Source organism: Erythranthe guttata, chromosome 13 (genome assembly GCF_056151865.1).
Source record: "Erythranthe guttata isolate IM_541 chromosome 13, IM_541, whole genome shotgun sequence".
Taxonomy (NCBI): Eukaryota; Viridiplantae; Streptophyta; class Magnoliopsida; order Lamiales; family Phrymaceae; genus Erythranthe; species Erythranthe guttata.
Genome location: NC_142545.1, coordinates 12520001 through 12529584, shown reverse-complemented (window position 1 = coordinate 12529584; position 9584 = coordinate 12520001). Strand labels below are relative to the sequence as shown.

Genomic DNA, 9584 nt, shown 5'->3' with positions numbered 1-9584 from the left:
ATGTGCTTTAATTAATGATTAATCTATTGAGATAATACGAGATTTAATAAGTTGTCATGATAATTATTTTCTATTGGCCTCAGATTGAATTGATGTGAATTATATGGGTTAATGATAGCAATTAAAAGTCTCTTATGTGTGTATATGTGACCGTGTGTTGTGTGTGTGAACTGCCCCTAAGTTTATTAATTACTAAAGACTCCCCTCTTCTCTTCTATATTGCAATGAAGCCCCCAATGTATGTTCTTCCGAATTTCCAATAAAACTTCAATATCTTTTATATTGCAAATAAGGGCCTCATCTCCTCTATAAATAAACCCCTCCTCTTCACATTCTCTTCACACCAAAACACCAGCCAAAAGGCCCTCTCCTTTGATCCCCCAAGAAGAATTCTCTTCTTGCACTTCAAGAAGCTCCCATCAAAGCCCCTTCCTCTTCTCTCTTCAATTCCTCTCCTCTCGAAAAGAGAAACTCCATCTTCTTTCTTCAAGAAACAACCCATTCACACCCTTCAAAGCCCCTTGCTCTTCTCTCTTTAATTCCTCTCCTCTCGAAAAGAGAAACTCCATCTTTTTTCTTCAAGAAACAGCCCATTCACATCCTTCAAACTCAGCCCCAAAGCCATCCAAGAACATCCAAGCCAAACCCCCCAAAAATCCACCGAGCCTTTGGTTTTCTTACTCCTTCATCTTGGATTTCTTGCTATTGGGTAAGGACCTTGGTCTTTACTGAAATAATAACCTAATTAATATAAATTATATGGGTTTTAATGAATTATATGTTTGTGGTTTAATTTTGGGCTTTAGAAGATAAAGTTCTTATGAACACTACTTGAATTTCAGTTTCGTAGCTTCTGATTGTATTGCATGTCTCATCGGGTAATCCCTAAGATAAAATTATAAAATTTGGTGGTAGTCTAGATCTTTCGGTTAGCTTTATGTGGATATAAATTGTGCATAAATCGGATTTGTATTGAGTGAGTTATCAATCGTTTTCTGAATCTGCACAGTTTCGGAGTCATCCACGAATTATGTGTTAAATAGCTTTTTATACTACTCTTATTGAAGTGATTTCACTCCAATATAATTATTTACTTATGAAACTAACATTATACAAAATTTGGTAACTTTTGGATTAAGTGATGAATTATTTGATATTTTTAAAGTTAGTGGATCTGTTCTGAATTTCTGCTTATGTTACTGCACTAAATTGATTATATCTCTTACATAGATAAGTTTCTTCATAAACTGTTTTAACCCTATACCCTAGACTTAGATATGAACATGTGTTCCGAATTTCATCATCTTTGGATCTACGGTTTAGGAGATATGAATTTCTAAAGTTATAGTGCCTAAACTGCCAGATCAGTTTTGATCAAAGATGGAGATATAGATCACTAATGAATTTTCAGGTTTTCAGTCTCGGAGTTTACTGCATGTTTCACAGATTCCCTGTTTTCCTAAAATCACGAAAGTTTATGGGTAACTAGATCTTTATGTTATCTTTAATTTGATATATTTTAAACATCAAACGGATTTTGGATGATTAAGATATGAATTATTTACTAAACCTGTACAATTTTCGAGTTAGCTGAGGGTTTGCTTTAAAAATCAATGTTTTCCTAGTCAATTTCTTTGATTTCACTTGGAATGGATTTATAACTTATAAAACCAATTTTCGACAAAGGTGTGCAGTGTTTTAACAAAAGGGTGATTTATTGAGTATTTTTAAAGTGGTTGGTTCTGTTTCTGAAAGTGTGACCATACTACTGTACTGTTTTACTTATTTCTCTTAGGCTACTGCTTGTCTTCGAAAACTGTTTTAAAGGAGTCTTTTCCAATGATATAGGAGTATTGTGTTAAAGTTTCAGAATTTTTGAAGATATGTTCTAAGAGAAATGTATTTTTGAAGTTAAAGTGTCAAAAGTGTCCGATTTTCCTACAAGTAAACTACTTGAATTAAATGGTCCTTTATGAGCATGGTTTAAACTCTTGAGGCATAACTTAACATAATAATTGAACATAGATGAAGTTTACTGTGAGTATTGAGCGACATCAAGACATATTCTTAGACTAATCTAAGATTAGAACAATGGGTTGTTCTTCGAAATTACTATGTGCTAGTACTTATAATGAATTAAATTTCCGATGGTTGCTTAATTAAGAAGTGTGATTTCATTATGTGTATTTGAATTATGTGGTTTACTCTTGTGAGGTATAAGTATGTATATATACAAGTATATTTATATGTATATCGATAGTTTAGATCTATAATGTTATAGGCGTACTCCCTTCGGGTTGAGGAAACTTATAACACATAGTTATATATTAGAGGATATACGTATATGTATAAGTATATAAATACGTATAAGTGCCTCTGTGTTCGAGTATATGTGTCTTTATTACTAATGTTTGACCTCTATGTGCTTACTATAGTCTCGGAAATTACTTCCGAATTATATGATTTAAATCCTTCGAATTACGTGAATGATATAATTGGAATTATTATCGTGTTTTTGACTCGTGTGCATTCATCGAGTCATTAATTGGTATTGCGTGGTCTACTATAGAAAAGTCAAAATTGTAACGTTGCTACGGTTGAATAGATACGGGATACGGGGGGCCGGTATCCCAACAATAGTTACTATAGAACAACAGGGTGGTTAGCTCCTACCGAATGACCGGGCTCAACATATAAACGTCTATTGCCGATGCTTACGTTACGGTTTTGATGGGGATCCCAACATGTGCATACTTGCATACGAAAGAGTTTGAAAGAAAAATGTTTTTTAAAAAGAGGTTTAAAAGGGGGCTTTCGTTCTAAAAAGGGGAACTTCGTTGAAAGGGGTATTTTGTCCAAGACGAGTTCCAAAATGAACTAAGAAATGATTTCTAAAGGAAAACGAATCCCCACATGATTTTCAAAGTGAATTTCAAATGGCTTTCAAAGCGCAACCAGACTTTTTATTATGTGCTCATATGTGAAGTTATATGTTTAATTATTGGTGATGTGACTATATGTCGTGATTAACGTCGATCAAATAATATAGCAGAATACAATTATGACGTAAAAGCCTTAGACAGAAAAGAACATAGACAGGGACTTTAGGACTCCCATAGGTCGTGAGTGACACGTTGAGAGAGGCGTGAGTTTCGTCAGGCCAATGTCCTTACTGAGCCAGTGGTTGGGCTCACGCTTTTATTTATATTCCCTTTTCAGGTGGTCGTAACAACTAGGAGGCCGGCGGAGTGGAGTTCGAGGAATCGCTAGCCTTGACGCCTTGACTGTTTAACTCGGATTTTTACCACATCAACGATTTCTAAAATATCTAGCCAAGATATCGATTTTTAATTTTTGTACTCTGATTTGGGAACCCAGTCTATTAAACGGGGGTATCTTAAATAAAGTTTATTTCCTTCCGCTGTCTTACGAGTGTTTTCTAAACCCCGGTGATGTTTTATGTGGATTATTTCGCCACATCAAGATTATTTTCAAAATCCCGTTCATGTTATGGTACACTCTCTATGAAAAATCTTATTTTCCGATTGTGGGTTAGATTTGAAGTAAAGGGAAATGGTTCTATAATTTTAAAGTTGTTTTTCTCAAAGTTCAAATTGGATCCAAAAGGTATTAATAAAGTCCGTGTTTCTAAAATTTCCATTAAATCATTGAGGGTGCTCCAATGGTCTTTCCATTTATTCTTGTAATAAATAATTATTTTTCGTATTAATGATAAAATACCTTGACGTTCTATATCTTTGTCCCTTGTTTCAAACATTCAAACATAGATATAGTCCTTACAGTTATTACAAGTACTAGTAATTGATCTTTTAGGATCGTGAGATATTTACTTTAGTATTATAACTGTTAAATGTGTTCCTAGTCGTAGGGTTACGCCACTAATGTAGATATCGGCCTTTCCCATTAAAAGACTAGAACTTAGTGTATGTGTACTGCATCTCATCAGTAAACGGTATTGGGATATCGGCATGCATAAGTGGGTGTTTGTAATTTGACGAGTTCACTGAACTCCCTCACCCTAGAAATCTCTAAGTGGTTCTCAATAATCGAGTATAGATATCTATGGTATAGTTGTACCATTAGTCCTTATGACCTAGACATCACCGTGACTTCACTAGAGGACCAGCTGTATCGTGACTTGTCCCTGAGTTCCACCGAGGACCGCCCCAAGGGCTAGTGTTCATGTAGCTCGAAATCTAGTGGGAGGTATATGTACTGTAGTCGGGGATTCGATCGCTAGAATAGTCTTGGATGTCCTGTGTGTTCTCATAGTTTGTACTCTCTAAGTCTCTGGCCAGAGCTGACTAAGTAATGATTAGAGAATTCAATTCTCTAAGTCATGCACATATCGTTTACAATACTTAGAACGATCGCACAGTCATTGAACTACTAAGGAGGTCTCGATGAACCAATGCCTCTAGTTCAATCGGGACATATGAATCGAAGGGATCGTACTGTACGTTAACTATATCAAAAGGTTCTTGCAGGGACTTCATTTGTATCTAGAGAATCATGACGCGTAGTTGCTAGACGCCAATCTTGATTCGCTGGGTGATTAAGGTGAAATGAGCTTCATATTAATCGTAACTCTAAGGGACGAGTTTAGACCCACAAAGGTTTGTGGACCCACGACTAGCTTACACCTGAACCATTGAGGGTCACACTGCTTGTGCACTCGAGATCTTTGAATAAACGGTCAAAGATAAAATGTTTAATTTTTGCATGATTGGAAGTCAATATGACTGAGTCCAACATTCATAATTTGGAATTATGAATTAGAATAAGAAAAGGAAATGAATAGGCGAACATCGTAGTGAACTTTCTAAATTGGGAAGTTTTCAAATTTAGAAAGTACACTGAATTAAAGTTTCCACTTGTAATGACGAGGACGTTACAATGATTTAGAAAATATAATCGTTACAATTTTCCGATCATTGAGTTGTGAGAAACGAGCGAGTAAAGAACTAACGAACTTAAGCTGTTGGGCCTGGTCCAACTTAAGCCCGTTAGGGCTTTTATACAAGACACTATAAATACATGATTTATACGTCTTGCACAACACACAACACACTAATCAAACCCTAGCTGCTCGGATCTCACAACCCTCGGCCATCTTCACCCACGGCCGTCGCCACCATCGCCGCCCGTCGCCAGAATCGGCCACACGAGCCGTTCATCGTTAGTAGTTTTTATCCTTTCATATTTTTCTTCCGTCTATTCTAAATTTTGCGTGTATAGTGCCACGTATTTAGTAGATCTCAGTATACGAGGTGAAATCCGAGAGGAGGAAGATCAAGGAGTCGAATTGACGAAAAGCCATTGCCGAGTCACCGCCGCATGCGCCTCCACGCGCCGCCCGAAGACACCGCGTGGATCTCACGCGCCGCCGTCGATAAGCGCGTCCGTCGCCGCTGCTCCTCCCGACTGCACTGATTGGTTTCCGTGGCAGTTTGCTTCGATCCGATAGTTCTCCTCACGCTACAAAAGGTAATCTGTCGGATCCGTTAGATACAAGGTTCTATTTAATTAGATTAAATTGTGTGCTATATGTTTTTCATGAAATTGATATTGTATGTATCCATGATCGTTTTTCAGGAAATTATATGTATGTATATTACGTTTTGTTGCGAGCATGCTCTGTGTTTTAATTATCGAATTAATACGCATGATTGTTGGTTTCTTTTTTAATTATCGGTGGAAGCGCAAATGTACGCAATTAATTGTTTAATACAAATCGAGCATGTGATTATGTGAATTAAATTGTTTATTTCATGTAAAATTTTTGTTTTTCGCCACGTACACGTCCGGATTCCCAACAGATACGATCATCTAAATTTCGTTAAGTCTTATGGGATTAAATATTTTATATTTTCATTGTATTAGTTAGTTGTGAATGTAATTGTAATTAATCTTGCCGACGATATGAGAGATCCGCCGTTGGTTTCTGCCAACGACCTGCATCAGTCATCCCCTCGTTCAATCTTGCCGGAGAAGATTAATCATATGTCTCGTACCTTTGCTCAAGTCACGTTACCCACAAACCCTGAACCTGTTCCATATTGGTTTAATCCCATTGCTACTTCGTTTCCACCTCAACAATTTATGTCAATTGAGGAGGCACCAACATGTTTGTTCTCTCCTTTAGAGATGGATCTTACCTCAAAACAATTTGTGCATGCCTCGATAATGATGTTTTCTAGGGGCCGATCTAGCCTCGAAGATATTCGTTCGAAAATGTATCAATCTTGGCACCTGGACAAGAAGCCAGTGATTAGTCTAATCGACCCCAACCATGTCTAATCGGTTTGATGTTCTGGACCACGACAATAGTGCTGAAGATCCGACGCACTCTTGACTCCTACTCACGCCTTGGCCAAGCTTGATAATCTGGAAGAAGCAAACAATCGGAGTAAGCGTACTCCAATCACTCTCTCAATTGGGAAGGGAATTCAGAAGATGGTGCCGTCACACGTACTGATGAAGAGCTTTTGTCAAATTTGGAGACCCATTATGTCAACAAAGGTTCACTTTCAGAGTAAACAAAAGGAAGAGGAAGAAGATGCTACTGAAGAATCGGATGATGAGCAACACCATATTTTAGATAAATCAACGGGAGAGAGTGAAATACCATTGGCTGAACCGATCAAATCTCCTAAACAAAAACTAAACCGAAACTCCCCTTCAAAAATCAAAAGAGGACCTGGTTGTTCAAGGAAGAAACGAATAATTGAGGAATCACCAAAGTCCATTGTTTCTTGATGTCGATTTTCATATGGAAATCAGGGGTATCAGGAACCCTAATTCCCTTTTGTATTTAGAAAATTCAATTACTCAACATCGACCACAAATTGTAGTTCTTCAAGAACTGAAACAACATAATTCTAAAACTACGAGAGTTTCTCAAAAGATTGGATTCAAGGATTATCTGTACGGTGACCCAATTAATTTGTATATTTGGGTTTTTGGAGGGATGAGGTGACTCTGAAGCTGATAGATATTCATGCTCAATGCATTACGATGGATGTTTGCTCAAATTTCTACATCGAAAAGTTGTCCTTTATTTATGCCAAGTGCAATCGTCAGGAGAGATTCGAGAGAATTCCTTTATGGGAGTATCTCACTGAGCTCAGTAAAACTTTTTTGGATCCATAGATGTTAGGCGGCGACTTCAACTTTATTAAAGATCTTGAAGAGAAGAAAGAAGGATCTAATACACATCTGCTCGGGATGCAAGAATTTAATGAATTTATCACTGAAGCCAGGTTAGCTGATGCAGGGTTTGTGGGCAATAAGTTTACAGGAGAGGACAAACTGTTGAAACAGTTGAGTCGGGAGTCCTTTCGTGAAGATATCGGCAAACCGGTAACTGGATGGGACGTGAAGAACTCGAACGTGTCCCAAAGCAACTTTGTCGCGGACAAAGTGAATATCAATTTCCACATATTTCATACGAGAGTATTAGGATTGCTGAATAGGTAGACATAACTGACGTTGTCACAATAGACAATGGTGGCTTTTGAAAGAGTGCAGAGCAACTTTGAAAGTAGGTTGCGTAACTAAATCGTTTCGTCGACGACGTTTGCGACAACTCGATATTCAATCTCTGCACTAGATCGAGAAGTGGTGACCTGTCGTTTGGAAGACCAATAAATGAGGTTGTTGCCGAGGAAAACGCAATAGCCCGATGTCGAATGACGAGTGTCAGGACAACCACCCTAATCGGCGTATGAGTAAGCGACAAGAGAGATGTCCGGATTGGGGGAGAGGATAATGCCATGGTCGAGAGTGCCACGAATGTAGCAAAGGATACGCTTGAGAGCAGCCATATGAGGTTCCCTCGGATCATGCATGAATTAACAAACTTGTTGCACATCATAGCAGATGTCTGGACGATTGACAGTGAGGTATTGCAGTGCACCGGCAAGGCTGCGAAAGAGGGTAGGGTCATCAACTAGAGGTCCAGTGGTCGAAAACAACTTGTTATTTCTGTCAGTCGGCGTGAAACAAGGGTTGCAGGAAGCCATGTGTGCACGCTGTAGTATCTCGTCGGCGTACATGCGTTGAGAGAGAAATAGCCCATTCGACGAGCGAGTGACTGAGATTCCGAGAAAGTAGTGAAGATCGCCAAGATCGATCATTGCAAACTCGTTATAAAGGGCAACAATGATAGATCGGAGCAGTTCAGGTGTGGTGGACGTAAGTACAATGTCATCGACATACAATAGAAGCAAGGCGCGGGAACTGTTGCGACAGTACACAAAGAGTGAAGTGTTAGACTTGCATTCTGTGAAGCCCATGGTGGTAATGTAAGAGGCAAAACGCTTATATCAAGCCCTATGTGCCTGCTTGAGACCATATAGAGCTTTGTTGAGACGACACACGTGAGTACGGAAAGATGGATCGACGCATCCGGGAGGTTGTTCGCAGTAGACAGTTTTAGAGAGAGTGCCATATAAGAAGACATTTTTCACATCGATTTGGTGGACCGGCCATGATCGGAGAGCAATACTGAGAACTGTTCTAATAGTAGTTGGTTTGACAACTGGGCTAAAATTCTCGTCAAAGTCGATACCAGCCTGCTGGTGGAACCCGCGAACAACCCACCTTGCTTTGTATCGCTCAAGGGAGCCATCAGACTTGAGTTTCTGTTTGTATACCCACTTACCATAAATAACATTAGTGAACGGGGGGTGGAGTACAACATTCTTAGTATTTGTTTTTAATTAAAGCAGTATATTCCTCAAAATGGCGTTTATTTTGGTCAAGAGCTTGGCGATAGTTGGTGGGGATGGGGGAGGTAGAAGACACAACGAGAGAGAATGGGACTTTGGGTTTGTGGATGCCTGCTTTACTACGAGTCACCATAGGAGCAGGTGGGGGAGGTGTGGTAATAGAAGAAGGAGATGTGGAAGTAGCAGAAGGGGCTGTGAGCTGGTCATGGTCGAGAGGCGGTGCCTCAAGTGAAGCAGGTGTCAGCTGTGTTGAAGGACTGTTGGACGAACTGTTGGAACATGGTGGTGCACTGTTGCAACAGTTGGATGCACTATTGCAATAGTTAGACGAAGGTTGAGGGAGGAGGAACATTGATTGTGTGTTTTCGTCCAATCCAGAGATAGGGAGTGTGTTTGTGGAGGGAGTTGACTCTACAAAAGGAAAATGAGTTTCGTCGAAAGTGACATGGCGAAAAAATATTGATTCGGCCAGTGGATCTATCAAGGCAACGGTAGACTTTATGAGAGGAAGGGTGGCCGAGATAAACACAAGGTATAGAACAGGGGGCTAGTTTATGTGGTGTGGTGGCGGTGAGGTTGGGATACTAGAGACAGCCGAACACTCGAAGATGGGAGTATGTGGGTTTGGTGAGGTAAAGAGCTTCGTGAGGGGTCCCGTTTTGTGTGGTTTTGGTAGGTAAGATATTGAGTAGATGGGTGGCCATATGAAGGGCTTCGACCCAATAAGTATGAGGAAGATGAGCTTGAAAGATAGGGGATCGAATCATGTTGGTTATAGTGCGGATCATCCAGCGTGTCCGTTTTGAGGGGAGGTGTGGGGACACGAAAAAC

At 39.4% G+C, this 9584-nt stretch overlaps 1 long non-coding RNA gene across 1 annotated transcript; it reads left to right on the top strand.

Annotated features, from left to right (window-relative positions):
* The first annotated feature begins 340 nt into the window (after nt 1-340).
* LOC148765942 (uncharacterized) lies at nt 341-3429 on the top strand. The gene is made up of 2 exons (XR_016029299.1): nt 341-709; nt 3220-3429. It is a non-coding gene; the product is annotated as an uncharacterized LOC148765942 (long non-coding RNA).
* Nucleotides 3430-9584: the final 6155 nt, after the last annotated feature.